Raw genomic sequence first — 16,635 nt, forward strand, 5'->3', positions numbered from 1 at the left:
ATGGGAGTTTTGCCATGGATCCCCCTCCGGCATGCCACAGTCCAGGTGTTAGTCCCCTTGAAACAACTTTTCCATCACTATTGTGGCCAGAAAGAGTCCCTGTGGGTTTTAAAATTCACCTGCCTATTGAAGTCTATGGCGGTTCGCACGGTTCACCCGTTCGCGAACAGTTGTGGACCCAAATTTTTATGTTCGCGACATCACTACTCACAACTCCAAAACAAATTAATAACACTCTCGCTTTGACAACAACCATCTCTAGGACACACTTCTGAAGCCACTAAACGACGCATTCTCTGAAAATCCCTTGTTGGCAAACACTTATGCACACTCATCCAACTAATATCTTTCTGCCTATTCATCAAATACTTATTACACACATTTCTCCATACCAACAGACATTAATTTTCATTCAAACCCCCAATCAACTCAAGACCTTCCTTCTTCTCCAACATTTTCAACACCATTCTGTTTGCACACCACATCTCCTTACTTACATTCTCCAAACCATATTTTTGAATCCAACATTACACCCTTACATAAAACCACTGAACAGCAAAACATACCGGTTTCTTTCTATCAATCTCAAACAAACCATATAGTCTTAAAACATTTCCACAAGCATACTTTACCATACAACCAGCCATGCTATACTAACCACTCAGAACCACACACCTACTAACATATTTCACAGCCAAAAATCTCTCCACATTTGGAAAACCCTTACCACCAACATTCTTACTCTTAACAACAACATCTCTTTTCAAATGCTCCATACCAGAACTCCAGAAAAAAGAAAACAACACTCTCAAAATTCTCCGAAAAATCCTCTCAGGAGGCGGAAAAACTAACGCCAAATATAACATAATAGGGATCAAACCCGATTTAATAACTAACATTTTTCCTTCCAAAGATAAAGTCCTTAAAGACCAAAACTGAAGTTTTCTACTCACTTTATCAAAAACATTCTCCCAACTTTCAAAGCCTTTCAAATCCACATCAAATTTCACACCCAACACCTCAATTGCACCGTCAGTCACAGGCCATCCACAGGAATCAATCTCCCTATCATTACCAAAAACTTTAACTTTACACTTATTCCAATTAACTCTGAAACCACTTGCCATACAAAAACATTCAACTAAAGTTTTCACCCTCCTCAAACCAGCCTGAGTCTCACATGCCACACTCACATCATCCATATACCCAATCACTTTTAAACACCTTCCATTACTACCAGGAACACTCACACCTCTAACTAATTTATCCTTCCTCAAACTAGTTAACAATGGCTCAATGACACATACAAATAACACAGGAGACAAAGGACATCCTTGACACACTCCAGATTTAACACAAAATTCCTCAGTCAAAAAACCATTAACCTGAACTTGACTCACAATATCAGAATACAAACATTTAAACCATCCAATAATCTTACCAGAAAAACCTAAACATTCTAACACATGAAACATAAAATCGTGCACTACCCTATCATACGCTTTTTCAAAATCCACAACAGCAACAGCAACAGACCTCATCCTCTCCCTCACATACCACAGTACATCACGTAGTAACAACAAACTTTCAGAAATCTGATGCCCAGGAACAGCACACACTTGCTCTTCACCCACAACCTTACCAATCACTCCACGCAGTCTATTTGCCAACACAATTGCAATAACGTTATAGTCAACATTCAACAACATAATCGGCCTCCAATTCCTCAAATCTCTCTTATCACCCTTTTTAAATAACAAAATAATCAAACCTTTCCTCATTGAAACAGGCAAAACATTCATTCTAAAAACAAACTTACAAATATCTAACATATCCACCGCAATCAAATTCCAAAAACAAGTATAAAATTCAACAGGCAAACCATCACAACCAGGTACCTTCCCATTCTTAAAACTCCTAACAACCTCTGCAATCTCATCCAAACTTAGACCCCTTTCTAACAAATCATTATCATATTTTTCCAACTTAACCTCAATGTCTTCCAACAACTCCTTTTCCAATAAAACATCTCTTGTTTTTCTTTATACAGCTCACTGTAAAACTCAGGAACTTCACGCAAAACACCATCCATACCATTAATTTCACACTCAACCTTATCAAAAACACTGACAAAACCAGTCTTTCCTTCAAAAGCTATCTTAAAAAAAAATTTACTACAACACTCATCCTTTTCCATTTTCTCCAATCTTGCCATAAAAACAATTTTCTTTCCTTTTTCATGCATACACTTTTTAATTATCTTTCTTGCTTCAGCAATTTCCTCATGCACATCAATACCACAATTTCTCAATTCATACAAATACAACAACTTCAGATACCATTTATCATACAACTCCCTTTCCATTCTAGCTTTCTCACAGCCTTTCTTAATAAAAACCTCTTTATTTCCACCTTCAACCATTCCCACCACATAAGCACATTACTAAAATCACACTTTCTTTCACGCCACCTTTCATACATCCAAACAAACTGACCCTTAATCTTCTCATCTTCTAACAAATCCACATTCAGCTTCCAAACACCCTTACCATACTTGATCTTCAAATCACAATTCACCTTACAAATCAAAAGGGCATGATCCGTAAAGGGCATCCGCTTTAAAGAAAAATCATCAACACATAGAAATTTAGATAAAAAACAAAAATCAATTTGAGATTTTATCCCACCACTATCACTATAGAAAGTAAAACCCTCCCGTGAAAATGAAACGGACCCGAAGGCATCCTTCAAACCAAAAGATTTAAGCAGATCAACTAAAAACTTCCCTGAGCTATCCACCCTACAATCACTCCCACCCTCTATGTCCCCATTCTTAATAATACAATTAAAATCCCCAACCAAAAAAGTTGGCTCTCGACCTGGCAGAAAAAACTTTAATGTTTCAAAATTAAGCAAATGTTCTACCCTATTTGGAGAAGCATATATATTAAACAAATGAAAAACAGTCCCACAAAAACTAAAACTAACAATAAGAACCCAACCTGGGACAATATGAACTACATTAAGGATAGAAAAACAAACCCCCCCCCCCCATTCCTATCAGAAGAACAAGACCATACTTTAGGACCATATTCCCAGTCAGCACATTTAGGATGTTCAGAGAGACCACATTCCTGCAAACAAAAAATATTAGCAGAACATACAGATAATAACTTAAAAATTGCAGCTCTCCTTGCTATAGTTTTCATACACCTGACATTAAGGGAAGAAATGGTCAGAAACATCATACATTTTTTTTTAAAGAAAAACAAACAAACAGGAAAAAAAATGAACATCAGGACTTCTTCTTTTCTTTATTTTTCTTAGGACTCAAAGGAGATCCTTTAAATCTGCCTCTGTGACGTGCCGACCTCCTAGGCTCCCCCTTGCCAGCCTCATAACCAGTAACTTCAGCAAGTTGGTTCACATCTCTTTTATCTAGATAACCAACAGAAGAGGTATCAGAAAAGTCACCTATACACTGGCTTGTGTCAGAGGGAATGTCTTTAGTAGAGACAGAAGGAAACTCTGAAATTAAAGAGTCACCATCACTTGCAGTATCTGGATCTACACTCTTAACTACTGGTAGATCCAAATCAGGACTCTCCCATCCATCAGAATCCGCACCTTTTTTCCGCTTGGAGGCAGATTTTTTTCCCTGCAGTGGCCATATCCTCCTCATAACCAGAGGACACAACAGCAGACCAATCAATGTTCTCCCCTTCACCAGGAACAGCATCAGGAACAGGATCACAAGATGACTCAGTGAAGGAAAATTTCTCTGTCCCAGGAACAGCAACAGTATCATCCACCTCCTGAAGATTAGATTGGGCTTCCTCCACCTTCTCAGCCACAGGAACCACCACAGGAGCATCAGACACCTCTCTGACAGGAGAGTTTTCTTACACAAAAGAGGTAATATAGAGATCAATGCCTCATCAGAGACCTCCTCATTCACAGATGGCTCAACCGCAACTGAAGATGTTTTTTTTTGCAACATCAGTGTAGGAAGGCTTCACTCTATCAAGCCCCTGCAACAACATCAAAGGACATATCCTGCACAGATGACTTGAAGAACCACACAGGTCACAGGTCCGGCGTTTACTACAGTGGTCAACAAGATGATCCTCCTCACCGCAATTTCAACATCTGGCACCTGGGCAATTTTCAGCAATGTGACCAAACAGGTTGCAACTACGGAAAACAGAAGCATGTCATCATAGTATAGGAAACCTCTATTTCCACCAATGGCGAATGACTGTGGAGGGTGTTTCTTTCCACCAATACCTAATTCATCTGGCACAAACCATACCCAGAACCTGCGCTTTCCATTGAAAGTCCCAAATTGATTCTTCAGCTTGCTACCTCCTTGAACATCATCAAAGTAGCGACAAAGAAACAGACGAGTTTCCACATTAGTGACCCAAGGGTTGTACATATGTACTGTCACCGGGATTCTTCTCTCCCTCTGCACACAGGCAACAAATCTCATGCCCAACAATTCTGGAGCATCAGCAATATCAATAGTCCATTGATAGCAGGTCTGTAAATGATGCTCATCGGTGAAAGCCACATCAAAAATCCCTCTTGAAGGGAAAGACTGAACACAATGCAAACTTGCTCTTGGCATCTTCAAAACACCATCCAAAACAACCTGCTGGACATGAGCCAAACCAATCTTCTCTCGGAAGTCCTCAGAAATCAACACCCGAAGTGTATGGGGAACGTTTGGCACATTGGTAGCCATAATTGTCCTATTGCCTCTTTAGGCTGGATTTCAGAGCGCCCCCCCAAAAGTAGCATGTGGCTGAAGTCCAGGGACGATGCCACAAGGCCAAGGAGACGGCCCTACTACCCAGTTACTCTACGCCTAAGGAGTAGCCACCCCCCAATAGCAGCAGGAGCCCAAACCCCGAAGGGAAAGGACCCCAGGCCGAAGGAGCAGGTCTCCAGGCAGCAAATCTTTCAACCAAGACCAAGCACAGAAAACTGCACTTGATCCCAGCCAAAGGCCAGTGAAGCGACCCCAGATGATCGTTTCGGCCTATGGTGGGCCTCGTCAGTGAGGTGCAGCCATAGTCTTCTAAGCACATTGGGCAAGGAGTCCACGTCTGGTTTCCCCCATCACCCATAGGGAGACTATCCCCAGGGTCATATTTACATATGAAAAACAGAAAGAGAAGCAGTCTGCCAGGAATGAACAGCAGCATCAATAGCTTGTTCTATGGCCCGGTTACCACCTGGAAGTAGCTTGTTTCTGCCCAATTGTGCTTTTCACACAATTACTGGAACCATGTCCTGTGGTCTGATGTGACCAAGATAAACTTATTTGGTTCAGATGGTGTCAATTGTGTGTGGAGGCAACCAGGTGAGGAGTACAAAGACAAGTGTGTCTTGCCTACAGTCAAGCATGGTGGTGGGAGTGTCATGGTCTGTGCCTGCATGAGTGCTGCCGGCACTGGGGAGCTACAGTTCATGGAGGGAACCATGAATTCCAACATGTACTGGGACATACTGAAGCAGAGCATGATCCCCTCCCTTTGGAGACTGGGCCGCAGAGCAGTATTCCAACATGATAACAACCCCAAACACACCTCCAAGATGACTACTGCCTTGCTAAAGAAACTGAGAGTAAAGGTGATGGACTGGCCAAGTATGTCTCCAGACCTAAACACTATTGAGCATCTGTGGGGCATCCTCAAAAGGAAGGTGGGGGAGCACAAGGTCTCTAACATCCATCATCTCTGTGATGTTGTCATGAAGGTGGTGGAAGAGGACTCCAGTGGCAACCTGTTAAGCTCTGGTGAACTCCATGCCCAAGAGGGTTAAGGCAGTGCTGGAAAATAATTGTGGCCACACAAAATATTGACACTTTGGGCTCAATTTGGACATTTCCACTTAAGGGTGTACTCACTTTTGTTGCAAATGGTTTGGACATTAATGGTTGTGTGTTGAGTTATTTTGAGGGGACAGCAAATGTACACTGTTATAAAGGCTGTACACTCACTACTTTACATTGTAGCAAAGTGTAATTTCTTCAGTGTTGTCACATGAAAAGATATGTGAGATACTGTATATATTTTAGAAAACACAATGTAATTTTATAATATCAGTTACAATATAATGTATTTGATACGCAATAACTGTATACTATATGGCATGTGGATACCCATATTAATTATGGAATTCAGGTGTTTCAGCCACATTCATTGCTAACGGGTACATACAATCCAGCACATAGTCGTGGAATCTCCCTAGACAAACATTGGCAGTTCAATGAGTTATACTGAAGAACTCAGTAACTTTAAATATGGCACTCTCATAGAGTGCCAACTTAGCCACAAGTTAGTTCATGATACTTCTGACTAAATTGTCAAATGTAAGTGCTATTATTGTAAAGCAGAAGCATCTAGGAGCAACATTAGCCCAGCTACTAAATAATAAGCCACACAAACTCAAGAATGGGGCCATTGAGTGCTGAAGCATGCAGAACATAGAAATAGCCTATCATCTGTTGCATCCAAGCTGGAAGCAACATCAGCACAAGAACTGTGCATTGGGATCATCATGAATTGGGTTTAAAATGGCCGAGCAGCTGTACACAAACCTCACATCAACATGGGCAATGTCAAGCATTGGCTGCAATTAGACATGTGCGACTCGTTTCGTACCGAATTCAAATTCGTCAGAATTTTGTAGAATTCGTAGTTTCGGGCCGAATCGAATATCCGAATGAAATGGTTTCCGAAGAAAACTAATCCGAATGAATTTGTTCCGAAATCTTCGAATCGTTCGGACGTATTCGTTGTGATTCGGATGTGTGTGGTGCATTGATTTTTTTATTTACAATTTTACATGTGACGCAGTTTGATTTTTATTTACACGTGACGTATCGTTACGTAACTACTAATCCGAATGCATTTGTTCCGAAAAATTCGATTAATTCCGATATATTCGTTTTCATTCGGACGTGCGCGTGGCGCATTTTTCAAATGATTTCTTCAAATAAATCTTATTATTAAATCCAAAGAACCACAAAATAGTTAGAAGAAAGTGAGATCTGAATGATTATGTAATTATTTATTGAACAAATGAAAATATAAAATATTTATTTTGGTTTTTGGACTATCATTGTATACTACGTAGTAATAACGAGTGACAACGAATCGATTCGAATTCATTAGTTTATTAAAATGAGTGTAGTATCATATATCTTCTTGTCCAATCAGATCATTCATTTTTTGTGGGGGGTTGGATTCTGTCACAGTGATAGTTTTCTGGTCCAATAATTAATATTATTATAATTTTGTGGGTTGGATTACTGTCACACGCAGTGCAATGTGCTAGCTTTTCCTCAAGGGCTGTGCTTATCTGTGCTGTGTGTTAATCAGAAGGCAGACATTATCAGACTTCCATTCTGGTGTCAGCATTGCAGCAGAAGACAATCCCTGAACTTGTTGTGAAGTTGAACAATTACAGAAGAAGAGAAGAAGGCACAGTGTCCTAGAGATTAACTGGTCTGCGTATTTGTGCTTATTATATTATTATTTTTGGCTGAAATTGTGACTCAAGGTAGAGGAGAAAGTTTAACAACAGTCAAATATATTATATTTCCTTATCTTATAGTTCTTTCATTAATATTTGATTGTTATTATTTAAAACTTCTCACTAGAGTACTAGTTAGTTAGTATAGTTAGTTAAAATAAATATTCTAATTGTGTACTATTCTATTGATTGTGTTGTGTGACTTTTTGTAGTTCTTCTATCTGTAATGAGCTGAGCTGAGCTCACTGCAATTATTTTTTTTTTTTTTTTAAGACAGAGATTTAGTTATTTGCTGTGTGTGTGTGTGTGTGTGTGTGTGCTGTCTTAAAATTTAAAGTTAGATAACAGGCACACAGGTTGGTTGCTGAATGATGATAGCATTTTTTTTTTATTTTTGAACACATCAGCAAAAGACACAGACATCACCCTTATTTACTCTTTGTGGATAAATCTATTATTTGTTTTGTGTGTGTGTGTGTGTATGTATACTTTTCATTTGTAGTTTGATATCCCCACACAGAATTTCATAACAATTTTTTGTTTGTTTAACTGTAGTATAATTTATTTTCTGCGCTGTAAACGTATATAACATTACAGGCACATTTTTTATTTTTGCATAGGATTTTTTTTGGTGTGTGTGTATGTATACTAGTCATCATTTTTGATATATATCCACACACAATTTAATTTCATTTTTTTTGTCTGTTTAATTTATCAGAGTTCTATCTTTATTTGCTTTGCTGTCTTCTCATATTACATTACAGCAGGCACACTTGTCCTTTAGTTCTTTTTTTTGTTTGTTTTGGAACACATCAGCATCATCAGAACTAGACACATTATCCAATCTGTATTATTGGCTAAATCTATACTAATAAAATAATTAGTATTATTTTTTTTTTCAATTTTTATTTTTTAAATATATATAGACAACTACCTATTTATAATGGATAGTCCTCCCCCACCTCATGTTCCTCAAACAACCAGTAGCAGTGTCACAGTAACCACCAGTGACACTACATGTGTACCGTTACTGTCTGTGTCAAATCCTTCCACAGAATCCACATCCTCATTGCCAGGCACAGACATTTCTCAACCACCCTCCACACGTGAAACCTCATTTAGGTCTCACAATAGACCTGATACTGCAAAGGAGAGGCAAATGAAGCAGCCTCAGGTAAAGCTTACTGGTTCAAGCAGAGCTAGCAGCAGCAGTAGTCAAAGCACTCGTAGACTCACTAGCGGTAGTACTAGTAGTCATCTGAGTCCACCCTTTAAATTTCAAAGGGCTGTAAGTAAAAATTCAAGCTCACAATCCTCTAGCAGGGTTGATAGGTCCTCCTCTGAGACCAGGAAGCAGTCCGCATTTCGTCGGCGTCTTAATTTTCCTGATCTTCCCCCCAAAACAACTAGTACAATCACTAGTGCCAGTTGTGTCACCACCTCTGCTATGTCCAGTTCTAGTACCGTGTTGCCAACTAAAATGTTTTACAGTAGAAGCCAAGCAGTACCAACGCAGGCTTTTTCCAGTGAACATTCATTTAAGCAGCCCAAACGTGAAGTATTTGAGTATGAGGAAGACAAAATTTCTCATGCTGATGCTGCTGCCACCACCACTGCTACTGCCAGTGCCAACATTACTGATAGCCCATCTGCTTTTGATATATGTGAAGAGGGCACCAGTAGTCACCAGGGAGAAAAGGGCTCCCCAACATATGTCGCTAGTGATAAATCCATGTTTACTGACATGGATGAATCAGCATCATCTCATAATTTTGAACCAGATGATCAAATTCACTATTCACCTACCCATCATTCACAGTATTCTATAGATCTGTATTCCTCTCCGTCTCCAACATCGTCACCACGAGTGTCACTGAGCTCTCCAATAGCTTCTGTTGAGTCTCCCAGCCAGATTGTAGTTAGTGCACCCGCCACTACTGGTAGGCCACTAAGCTCCTCCATTCCCGCCATCCCTTCAATGTTTAGGCCTCCTCCTGTTACATCACAGAGAGAAGGCCATGAAATAACAAAAAGAAAAGAAGTTGCTACAGCATGTGCGGCCAAAGAACTGTCACAAAAGATTCTTCACTGCACAGTGGCAAAGGTACCCGTCGTGCACAAGTGTGGCAGCATTTTGAGGCTATTGGTGATGGTCGCCAAGCCAAATGCAAATTGTGTGGTAGGGAAGTCAGCCGGGGTAGAGTGTTGGGGCATCTGACCAATTCAGGAATGAACCAACACCTTCGCACCCATCACAAGCCAGTGGTGTTAAGGGAAGAAAGTGGTGTCTCTGCTCCAGCCAGCACTACTAGGGCAACTACTACTAGCAGTGTCACAGTCACCACCAGTAGGAATTACAAGGGGCATGGTGATCATGCCTCTTCTGGTGCAGCTGCTATCAGTGTCAGCCAACATCCCATGAAATCCACCCAGCCCACAATGGAGCAATTTGGTGTACATTCCAGTCGCATGTCAAGACAGCAGGTGCGAAAAATTACACGCCTCATTGGCCAGCTCATAGCGGTTGGAGGGGTTCCTTTAAATATGGTGGAAGGGGACCCCTTTAAACAACTTATGGAGGCAGTTGTACCCCATTATAAAGTTCCTTCTCATACCACATTCAGTAGATCTGTAATTCCCTCACTTTACAGATCATGCGTTGTTGTTTTGAAGGAGGAGCTGGTAAAGGCTGCTGGACAGTCAGTGCACTTCACCACTGACCTATGGAGTGCTCCTAGTGGCCAACATGCCTTCCTGTCTTTGACGGCACATTGGTGGCTGCCAAATGTGTCACCACCAGTTATATCAGCCAAAAGTTCAGGCTCAAAAACCGCAGACTCAGTGACTGGTGCAGTAGCCAAGGGGTACCGCTCCTTTCTCCTGCATGCTGAGGTGATGGATCATCAGCACACCTCACAGAACATCCGACATGTACTGAGTAATATGGTGGCTCAGTGGCTAGGAGAGCAGGCAGGGACAAAGGTACAAATAGGTTTTGTTGTCACCGATGCGGCAGCCAATATGCTAAAGGCGCTACGGGATGGCGGGTTTGTGGGTATACGCTGTTCGGCACATGTACTGCATCTTGTTGTTAAGTTTGCCCTCGATCACGATACTGGAAGGTTGGCAACACTTTTTGAGTGTTGCCGAAAAATAGCTGGCCACTTCCATCATAGTGTCAAAGATAGCCATCTCCTTAGGCAGGAACAGAAAAATTTTGGACTTGCAGAGCACCGGCTCAAACAAGATGTGAGTACTAGATGGAACTCCACATTAGATATGCTGGAGCGTATATTTGAACAGCAAAAGGCAATCCATGCAATGGCATACAAACATTCCATTGGCATTGACAGACCACTGGGCAGGGATGACTGGGCCATGATTGAACAGGTAGTGGCAGTCCTCACACCTTTTCGGGTGGTGACAGAAAATTTAAGTCAAGAGAACGCTAGCCTGGCACAAATCATTCCCCTCTTCACTCACCTCTCTAACCTATTAGATAATTTCCTTACTAATAGGGAAGTATTGCCTGGTGGTAATCTTCATGATGATGTTGCTGCCCTTGTAAGGAGGTTGAAGGAGCAACTGACTCGGCGCGTAAAAGAGTGCATCGACAGTAGCCCTCACTATATGCTAGCCACACTTTGTGATCCTAGAGTAAAGGGAAAGATAGCACTCCGTACAAATACCTTGACCTCATGGCGGGACAAATTGATACAGAGGGTGCGTGATAGACAAAAAAAAATGTCACCTGTAGAGGAAGATGAAGAGATGACTGATAGTGAGACTCTGTCACCCAAAAGCTCTAGCACTGCTGCTTGTCCTCGTCCCACCACAGCAGCTACTTTTTGGGCTGATACACTGGGCACATTGGTTGGAGACATTAGAGATCCCCCAATGAAAGAGAGCAATGCTGCCGACACGGTTAAGCTTTACCTATCTCAACCTCCCCTGCCCCCCAGTACTGATCCCTTGACATTTTGGGATGAAAAGAGGTATTTGTGGCCTGTCCTGTCTGTGGTAGCCCAAGAGCTACTTTCCTGTCCCCCAACCAGCGTCCACAGTGAACGTGTATTTTCAATCACATGAAATACACTGTCACCTCATCGTGCACAGTTGTCCCCCCATCTCCTGGAGCAGATGACATTTTTAAAAATAAATCTTCCAAAGCTGGGTTACCCAGCTCTCAGCTTTGATTCAGATTAAAAAGTGGATCATATAATCTCCTGCTGACCCACTTGTGCAGTGTGCCAGTCAGTACTGTACTGGGAATTAAAATCATCCCTGGAAAATTGGGCGAACAGCCCTATTTTCCATCCACTCAGTATAATGCACACATGCAATTTTTCACAAAGGTGAGATTACTGTGATACTCCTTCCCCACAATATTTTTTTTCCAAATTATAGTATATAATTTTTTAATTAATTTTTTCAACATATTCTTGCTATATGCACTGTAAAGCCCAATTACATCCATTAATCAGCACTTTAAATTCTAGCTTTTCTAGCCATATCTGCTCCCGCCCAACAATACATTTACTGGTATCCCGTTAGGCTAATCCGGCTTTGCTGGTTGTCATTACATGACAAATCAATCATCATGGCTCCTAAAGCAAAAGATCTCTTATTCGGATGATATTTTTTAGTTAGCTAGAGGTCATCAATAAAGTAACTTCCCAAATTCCAAATTTTACTTCCCAAGGTTTTGATGGTTGATTTTATTACAATTTCAACTTTCTATTGACTTTCTTTATATTTTTCATTATTTTTTTAGATATTGATTTAGCCGCCCTAAACAAGCTTTCTCAAGCATTTGTACTAGTGTATCCTTTTTTTATTTTAAATCGTTTATAATTAATAAGTGCACCTTCATCCTAATTTTACAATTGTTAACACATATTTACACGTTACACGAAAAGTTTCTGTTGTAAGCATTGTCACACATTAGTTACAGTTCAAGTTAAGCCACAATTTTTTTTATTAGTTAGTGGGAGTTTTGGAGACTGTTATCCAAAATTATTGTCTTAATGTTTAAGAAAAAAAACATTGAATTACAACTAAGAATAATATTTTTGTGCAGTAAGAAAAAATATTAGTGATCCAAAAAAATATAAATTGAACAATCAGCCAGCAGCTACCATACGCAAAAAAATACGGTTAATCTCTAGGACAGTGTTGTCATTCTGGAAGTCCGCTCCTCATAAGAAAAAAAAACAATAATAGTAATGCTTTGCCCAGAGGCACAAACAAGTGAGTGACTTTTAAATTTACCACTTAATCCACACATTCCATAATTTATTTACATTTATTAATAAAATATTCTGTGTTTCTTTCTCATGTTTTTCATAGAATTCTAAAGAAAAACTGTAGACTTGACTTTGAGGGAGGAGACAGACCTTAAAAAAGAGGATGCTACAAGGAGTTCACGGGTAAGAATTATCAATACATGTTTACTTCAAAATAATTTTTATTAAACCGGCATGGAGTGCTGCTCATAAAGACGGTTTTTAATGTAACTTTCAATTTTTAAACTTTGTAAAATAATATAAGTATCACAAGTGTGAGTCATAAAATTAAGTTATATAATAAAGTTCTATCTATGTTTCAGGTCAGGAAACATTGTGTAGATTCAGATATATTGCATCCAATATGGATTCGTGCATTTGATCAATTGCTTGCCTCTGATCTCTGTTGACACGGGCTAATGCCCTGTCTATGTGTCTATGGACATCTTTTCTCATATTGTTGACCGCTTTTGTTAATTTTTTTGTTGCCAGCAAATTTTCCAGAAGTAATTCTTCCGTACGGCTATACCGATGTTGTTCTTCCAGTTGAGGAGCTTGAGTCTGGGCTGTCTGCTCATCCACAATGGGGGCATGGTCTTCTGTTGATGTTTGGTCAACGATGACAGATGACGATGGTGAAAAGCATGTTGCTTGAATATTTTCAACAGGACTTCCCTCTACACAAAGAACAGGTGAATGCAGTTGACTGCTATGGCTTCCACCTGCAGAAATGCCGCGTAGTTCTGAAATCGATGAAACAGTAATCAAATATTATTTTGTTGTATGAAAACCAATGTATTTGTAGACATGTTGTACAGACATAGAAAGACTCTCGCTAAAATATTTCTTCCATAATATCTAAGAAAAATACAGCAACAGACTTTCCACAAACTTTTATTATACATTATTCGCTCAAATATATTTTAATATCCAGGATGGACCGATTTTATCTCTCTGTCAAATCTAAATAAAAGTTATATTCAATTAAAGGGATACTAACCCCACATCTTTTCTTTCATGATTATGACAGAACATGCAATTTTAAGCCACTTTCTAATTTACTCCTATTATTATCAATTTTTCTTTGTTCTCATGTTATCTTGATTAGAAAAAGCATTAATAAAAGGTTAGGACCCGGATCATTTTTAGTTCAGCACCTTGGTAGAGCTTGCTGATTGGTTTGCTACATTTAGCCACAAATCAGAAAGTGCTACCCAGGTGCTGAACAATAAATGGTCCGGCTCTAAAGCTTACAGTACTGCTTTTTCAAATCAAGATAGCATGAGAACAAAGACAAATTGATAGTAGGAGTAAATTAGAAAGGTGCTTAAAATCTCATGCTCTATCTGAATCATGAAAGAATTTTTTTTTATTTAGTATCCCTTTAATAAATTTATTTGTATAAAAATTGCGTTATAAATCATTTGTAGCTGATTATTTTTGATATAGTAAAGGCTTAATTACATAAAATGTCGATAATTTTTGCCTGTCTTGTTTGTTTACATTTTCAGTTTGTTATAACTTACGTGGAGGAGTAGTGGGCATCTCTCCACTTCCGAAGGCTGCTACTGGTGGGATCCGAATCCGAGTTACTAACGCTGTTAAATCTAGAATAAAATCAGCACAAGCCAAGGTATACTAAATTATAGATAATAAGTTTGTGTGAAGACATCAATATTTATTTGGAATTTTATTTTTATTTTTAAAAATTGTAAAGCATTAAAAAAATTTTTTTTTAATGAAAAGGTGAATAGTGTGCCATACATTTAGCAGAGAATGGTCAGCTGATAGTCGCAACAAGTGGATGGCCGGCAGAATCCTTATCAGGCTGATGAAAGTCATTATATTAAAATCGAGATACAATGGATAATTAAACAAATATTTGACTTTCAATATTTTGAAAGAGCAGGAAATATAAAGCAGCATTATAAATGTATAGTCCTATCATAACATTTGTTTTGTTGTCTTCTTATTATTGTTATTTTATAAATAAAGAATGTAAGCAAGCACTATGCCACTATGCATGGGTTGGAAAGAAAAAAAAAACAAACGTGGACCAGGCTTACATTATTGATTTCTAAAACAAAGATAATATTAGAAAACAAAGAAAAATTGATTATCAGATACTGTAATTAAGTAGGTTCATTTGCTGTTCTAGCAGATTCTAGTATGAAATCATGAAAGAAAAATGTTTGGTTCATTATATCTTGAAGCACAACACTTGATCATGGAAAGTAACTTTCCAATAAAAAGGTAACAGGGCTAGTGAACTGGGACAGGATACATTTTGAATCTTCAATACATCTATTTTTTTCTAAAACCTATGTTTGTATTTCTTATTTAGGTACTTACCAGAACTAGGCTGAGGCGTGCTTGGGGCTGATCGCCCTGCAGATTTTTTTCGGTGATCTGGAAAACATCAAGGATAAGAGACAGGTAAGTGTAACACGTGTATTAGTGAACAATAGTTATTAGTGATGGGCTAGGGAACTGGGACAGGGTACTACTATTTGAATGTAATACTCTGGGAGTAGAAATCTATTCTTCAATCCATTTTTTTTATTCTACAACCTACTTTGTATTACTTATTTAGATACTTACCAGAACTAGGCTGATCAGTGCTTGGGGCTGATGATCGCCCTGCAGATTTTTTTCGGTGATCTGGAAAACATCAAGGATAAGAGACAGGTAAGTGTAACACGTGTATTAGTGAACAATAGTTATTAGTGATGGGCTAGGGAACTGGGACAGGGTACTACTATTTGAATGTAATACTCTGGGAGTAGAAATCTAATCTTCAATCCATTTTTTTTATTCTACAACCTACTTTGTATTACTTATTTAGATACTTACCAGAACTAGGCTGATCAGTGCTTGGGGCTGATGATCGCCCTGCAGATTTTTTTCGGTGATCTGGAAAACATCAAGGATAAGAGACAGGTAAGTGTAACACGTGTATTAGTGAACAATAGTTATTAGTGATGGGCTAGGGAACTGGGACAAGGTACTACTATTTGAATGTAATACTCTGGGAGTAGAAATCTAATCTTCAATCCATTTTTTTTATTCTACAACCTACTTTGTATTACTTATTTAGATACTTACCAGAACTAGGCTGATCAGTGCTTGGGGCTGATGATCGCCCTGCAGATTTTTTTCGGTGATCTGGAAAACATCAAGGATAAGAGACAGGTAAGTCTAACATGTGTATTAGTGAACAATAGTTATTAGTGATGGGCTAGGGAACTGGGACAGGGTACTACTATTTGAATGTAATACTCTGGGAGTAGAAATCTAATCTTCAATCCATTCTTTTTATTCTAAAACCTACTTTGTATTCCTTATTTAGGTACTTACCAGAACTTGGCTGAGACGTGCTTGGGGCTGATGATCGGCCTGCAGAGTATTTTCGTTGATCTGGAAAACATCAAGGATAAGAGACAGGTAAGTCTAACACGTGTATTAGTGGACAAAAGTTGTTAGTGATGAGTGAATCATAATGTAAATATAAACCTATACAGGCCAGGTAGTGAAATATATATAGAAAATATTGTCAACAGACCCTAATAGGCATTTAAGGTCATGGTTGATTTTTTATATTTTAAATTTTTGAAGTCACATTACAGAAAAAAGGATGCAAAGGCCACAGCGTATAAAATTCAGGTATTGGTGAGGTAGGGAAAGAAAAAAAAAAGGGCCTTGGGAGGGAAAGAGAAGAAAGATGACATGAGGAAAAAGGATATAGAGGAACAACAAATGAAGGGGCATAGGGGAGTGAGGGGAACACAAAAGAAGGGCCATGGTG

At 39.1% G+C, this 16,635-nt stretch overlaps 2 long non-coding RNA genes across 2 annotated transcripts; one reads left to right on the forward strand and one right to left on the reverse strand.

Annotated features, from left to right (window-relative positions):
* The first annotated feature begins 12,838 nt into the window (after positions 1-12,838).
* Positions 12,839-15,256, forward strand: LOC128655244 (uncharacterized). The gene is made up of 4 exons (XR_008401741.1): positions 12,839-12,974; positions 13,323-13,522; positions 14,342-14,463; positions 15,175-15,256. It is a non-coding gene; the product is annotated as an uncharacterized LOC128655244 (long non-coding RNA).
* LOC128655245 (uncharacterized) lies at positions 14,361-15,485 on the reverse strand. Its single transcript, XR_008401742.1, has 3 exons — positions 15,432-15,485; positions 15,183-15,239; positions 14,361-14,437 (listed from the first exon to the last, which is right to left on the reverse strand). It is a non-coding gene; the product is annotated as an uncharacterized LOC128655245 (long non-coding RNA).
* Between the last annotated feature and the right edge of the window lie 1,150 nt (positions 15,486-16,635).

This window comes from Bombina bombina, chromosome 4 (genome assembly GCF_027579735.1).
Source record: "Bombina bombina isolate aBomBom1 chromosome 4, aBomBom1.pri, whole genome shotgun sequence".
NCBI lineage: Eukaryota > Metazoa > Chordata > Amphibia > Anura > Bombinatoridae > Bombina > Bombina bombina.